This window comes from Notothenia rossii (assembly GCF_949606895.1).
Source record: "Notothenia rossii genome assembly, chromosome: 9".
Lineage (NCBI taxonomy): Eukaryota > Metazoa > Chordata > Actinopteri > Perciformes > Nototheniidae > Notothenia > Notothenia rossii.
In genome coordinates, this window is record NC_136907.1 from 60,979,796 (window position 1) to 60,985,795 (window position 6,000).

Sequence of the window (6,000 nt, forward strand, 5' to 3'; positions counted from 1 at the left end):
CTCATGCTCAGTAAAAAAACTGTGAAATCTTCATGAATTAATTCATGATGCAGAGGGACGTAGGGTTTTCTTTTTCCCTGTTTACACTACATACGGTATGTTATTGCATGTAGATATTTTGCCAGGCAATATATAAACACTGAAACTACACTTTGGCATTTAGTGTCATTTTACATTCTTCAGAGTGATACTCAACGGATCCTTGAAGGAGAAATCTATTTCTGATGCCCTTTTCACAAGAAAATCAAGAGTGTGAAGGCCAGAAACAGATTAGGGCCACTACAGCTGATGGGGATTCAGTATGTCTTGCTCAAGGGCTCTTCAGAAATGCAGATGCTTGCTGTCATAGCACGGAGACAGCTGGAGAACCTGCTGCCAGTTAAATGAGTCTCCTTACTCTCACCACATGTAGCTATGATTAATAAGTGTGTGCACGCCACAAATGTGTGGATTTTTCATATCCTCACCCACAGACATTAACTGGAATGACTAAACTTAATAACAACTTTTTTCCCTTAAAATGAATGCTCCCTTGAATCATGAGTTAGTTAGACAGGAAGTAAATGAGCTGAAGTCACAATTTACTCCTGCTTTGGGGTTTATAATGATTGGGAATAACTGCCATAAGAAAACAAAACCTTTTAGCTATATTATTTCTTCCCTTGCAGATAGATTTGCCAGATTAGAATACTAATGTCTGGATTATATGGTTATTTGGTTTATATTGGCACACTTTAATATGGTTCTCGTATTTTAAAGCACAGTCATCGCCTTGTCTAATCTAGTAAACCTAAATTAGTGCTCAGAGCTTTGTCAATTTGTGACAGTTTTAAAGATCATGAATCATTATGATGTTCTCGTTATGACTTGCCTAACTTCCTAACCCTCCTTGAAACCTCCTCTGTCCTGACACTTGGCAGTCTGGCCCTCATGGCTCATTTTAGCACATTGCATAAACCACTTCTGATGGTGTCCAGCAGCAGTTTGTTTTAACTTCACCCATAGGGGGGCAGTGTTGGTATTGGCCACAGATGGATGTCAAGCAAGACAAAATAAATGGATGTGAAGTGAATACCTCACACAGGCTGAGTATCTGTCAAGACATTAGGAACTGCAAATCCAAGTAAAAATAAGATGGTTTGAATAATGTCAACAGCAGAGAAGCAGTTTAACCTAACAGCGCACAAGTGAAAGTTATTATCCTCGCCCACAGCAAATAGTCTTCAAACATTGTGTCATTGACACATTGTTTTCACGAGTTCAGGAGCCGTTCTTGGCTTCTAATCCATCCTCTTTCTTTGTGTTTTTGCTTATGTTTGTGTGAACTCTTGAGACTACTGATAAAGGGAAAAGGTAAATGATAAACTGGACGATCGTCAGGTTTGACAGCCTAATCCCTGCTAATCCTCCGTGTAACACAGCCTCTTATCCTCATCCTGTCTTTCTTCAATGAAGGACACACAAACAGACACAGTCACACACCCTTCTCTGAAGTTACAGCCCTACTTCAAAGGGTTACTCTCATTATTCATTAGTGCACATTTTTTAATTAGAAAAAGTTGAGGGTTTGATAATAAAATCAACATCATTTTAAACGAGTCAATCCCAGATATTTTTTCAGTAATCTAATAATAATCAGTTAGTTATTTTATACATACGTATTAAGATGCCAATAAATCAGATTCACCACTCTCCGTTGTTTTTTATCACTGAAAATAGATTATTAATCAAACACTTGGACTTTTGGGTAAACACAAATAAAAACCTACTTAAAATGTCCCCTTGAAAAAGAACTGGCAGATTCACCAATCATAAAAATAGCGTCCAAAGAATGTCTTCAAAAAAGTCATATCTGAAAATAATATCTAAATTAGACAAAAATATCTTTTTTTCTCCACAGAAATTAAAAATATTCAAGGTTTAAAAAAAAAGGGAAAATCAATCAACCCATGTTTATTCTTTCAACAAAAACGCCAATTTTGGCACAACATTGACACATTTTTACCATAGCGACTGGATTGGCCAACTATTAGCAAACTGTTGCCTATTACAAAGATGCAGCTGACATGCAGGCTCATTTGCATTTATTCACAACACTCCCTCGAGCTGAGGGGAACTACTGATTTGGGTGATAATTCTGTGTCCGTTCTTCACTAACAGTGACTCTTTTTACACCAAATGTCATTTTAACTTTTGTTAATTTAAAGAAATATTGGGTTCAGCAGCTTTTACAGCAGTAAGTCGATTTTTCCTTTTAAATAGTCAGTGTTAATGTGTTGTTTACTTCTTTCAGCAGTCTCCCAATTATCTCTTAGCAACCACTTCTCCTGTTTTGTCAAGTTTTTACAGAAGCTGCTACTTCATTATCAAAGGCCAACATTCATTTTAATAAAATGTTCTTATTATGCTTTTTTTTGGCGATTCCAACATTTTGGCCAGTGCGTGAGCTCGAGGGTTGGTGTGAAGCAGCCTTTTTCTCCTCCTGGGCCCCTCGCCCTTTTTTTTGGACTCAAACTGGTCGACGGAGGGCAAGAAAAGGAGGAAGGGGAGGGGAGAGGAGGAAGAGTGAGGGTAAAAAGAGAGGGGGTCACCATTGAGTTGTCCACCCACACAAGACCCCCTCCGGTCACCTGCGTGGGCTTGGGCCAAAAGAAAGGCGAGGATGCGTGCAAACACAAAAAGAACAAAAACGACAGCTTTCTAACCCCAAATGTCAAATATGGCAAAAGGGTCTGGGATAAAAGTGTTTTAAATTAGCAGAAAACTTCCTCAAAACAACCGTATTGGGCATTATCAGTATCCGTTAAAGCACTTCACAACAGAGGAGAGTAAACGCAGCGAGGGAGGCGAGAGGAAAAAGCTCTCACAGCACTTGGCTGTGGCATTGTCTTCAAAAAAAAAGCCCAGTTTATCATAATTAGCATTGTTCCAGACTGTCAAACCCGTGAGGCACGGAAAACAATGCACTCTTCAATATTTTATTGAGGAGTTATGTTAAGTTACTTGATGTATAATTATGTGAGCTTGGCGGATTCTGTCCTCACCGTCTCCTCCTACATCCCATCTGCCCTGCGTGTCCAGAGTGTGGGTGACTGAAGTAGCTGCAGGGGGGGGTATGATGAATTATTATGGAAAATTATAAGAAAACTTGTGATGTAACAGTCTGAGTTGCACTTCTGCTGTTGAAGCCACAGAATGAGTAGTAAAAGACGAAAAGAAGGGAAAATATAGACTTAAAGGACCTGTGACTTTAGGAAGCGCTCCGAGGTATTTCAGTCTGGCAGAGCTAACTCTTTGCCATGGGAGACTCTGGAGGATACAGTGAGCCAGAAGAGGTGAGGAGAACTGAGGGAAAGAGTGTAGAATGGTAGAAAGAGGAGTATTTTTAGGGTGGTCTGTTATCTGCAGAGACGAGGGCGTGCAGTATCACAGCCGGGTCACAGCGCTGAGGGGGAAACAGCAAAGGCTGTCCGCCGAGACCGCAGATAAGGAGGAACAGAACACTGAGATCTCTCTCTGTCTCTCACACTTGCACGTCCACAAAGGCACACTCAGTCTTGTAACCACATCCACGGGAAAATACAAGCTTCACATGTCCTCTCAATGGAACCCTCAGACGTGTTTAAGATCACTTGTGAGTGCAGACTCTCAGCTCCACGGGTGACTGGAGAGGGGCTACTGCTCAGGTGACTGAGAGACAACACCGACATTATCGTAAAATCTCTTCACTAACTATTTATCTCTGTCTTTCTCGTGCTCTCGCTTTTTTTCTGTCTCTCCTGTATAGTAGCCCTCTGAAGATGTAAATGCCAGCAGAACAGATGGATGGAGAGAACATCTCATCACTGACACCATGTTTATGCAATCACACAAAAACAGACACACACACACAAACACAAGCGTACGCTCTGAAGCAAGATGCTGATGGAAATGTCTTCAATAATCAAAGTAAGCACATGATGCACACACTCACGAACACACACACACACACTTTTATTGTCTTGGTGTTTTTGATGAAACCTTCTGTTCGCTTCTTCCTTTGTTTATACCGAACACACGCGTACATAAACACAGACGCACATCCACTCGCACACACACATGAATTGAGTAATTTGCCAGACTAGCAGCTGTTATGGAGAGGACTAACGGGACGACTCTGACATGCTAATGACCCAAAGAGTCAAACCACACACACTCATACCGTGCAGATTTTCAAATCTGACTATTATCCTTCATATAACGCAGAGAATATCAGTGTAGTGGCATGAATATTAAATGGTTTTAGCTCCCAGTACGATGTAAGTACTCTGTGTAGGACTGCGAGCCAAATGAAAACCTAACTCGCTCCAGGAATATCTTAGTGAGGCTTCGAGGGAAGATCCTTTCTCAGCACCCAACACCCCCCCTCTACACCACCATCCACCCACCCAATCAAATGCTCACTGGCAATGCGCTGCTCCTCATCTCTTCCCTGCATCTTTTGTTCATCTCTCTCAGCCACCCACACACCTACAGTCCCTCTGGCTTTTCTCTTTACACTCTTGCACAGACGCACGCATTAACATGTGGCTTATTGGTATGTACTTCATTTATTTCTTCCCTTCCTGTTCTCTTTGTAACTATTAGACACTTGGAGATTCTGTATATGTACGAAAGTAGGTTCAGATGTTTGAAAATACTTAAATCAAAGGGCCTAATTTGGTGCTTTACAATACAGATGTGTGGGCAGCAGCCATCTGGGGCCCCAAACGGAACAAAAAGTGTGTGTGTGCCGATGTGTGGTTTAGGACCAAGGGCCAAACTTAAAGTGGAGATTCGAGGCTGGGGGCCCGTTGTGGAAACCCCCTCCAGAGAGCTGGGAATCTCAGGGGAGAGTGGGAAAAACATCCCGACGGTCATCAATCAAAACTTCGGTGACACAAATGACCAGAAACAAGAGACCGTTCTCCATCCATGTCACTGTGTCCTCTCCGCCCCACAGCCATGTCCCACCCACCTGCGTCGCTGCCCCATTGGTCCTTGCCGCACGCCGCCCGATGGGATTGGCTCATTGGTCCCCGGGCGAAATCGTGATCCCCTCTTGGCTAATTGGGTCTTTGTGATTGCGCAGTCTGTCGTGTCGCTGGGGGAGAATGAAACGTGAAAACTGTATTATGGTCGATGGGGGAAGAGTGGCAGGTCGAAGTAGGGAGATCGTTTTTGGGGTCTCAAAGCGCCAGATGCTCTTCCTGGGTCCATTATGATGCCTTACAGGGGATCGAGATGGTTTCGGCGTAGCAACTGTGAAGACACAAAGCGAGATGGAGACCGGCCGAGATGAAGACTCACACAAGCACATACATGCAAATGCAGACTCTCACCAATTACACATGCACTCACATATAGTTCCCTGTTTAAAACACTTTACTTGAAATGAGCCAAACCCTTGCTACTCAGTGCCCTTTGTTTATCAATTTCCACAAAGGTCATTAGAACTCTGTACATGTTCAACAAGGTCAAACCAAATGGGAGCATATCTCAGTTTCTTCTTTTGTGGTTAAAATGTACAACACTTTGGGGAAAACCCCACTGTATTGAAATAAATTAAAGTATTTACTTCTTCAAGCTGTGTCTCCATTGTGAGTAATTGTTCTCCAAAGTCTTTGAGAGAGGGAGAGTGTAGGCGGATGGGTCATGAGCCTGCTCTTTGTCTGTGCCACCACGTTTCATCATGAAGCCCTACTCCTGTGCCTTGTTACTAAATAGATAGGTTGCTCTTCTTCTCTATTGTTTTCATCACGTGGGGTTTATAGATCTAAATCATAACAAACTTCAGTGGACAGATGGTAAGGGGATCTTTGAAGCTCCTTACTATTATGTTGTTAGCCTTAAAATATCCAACACACTGAAAAAGCCATGACTATATATTGGGTTCCCCCCCTCAGCAATGATCAACAGGTGGCGCTGCAGTCACACTCTTCATGCTCCTCAGGACAAAGAGCTTCCACCAGCCATTCGGCC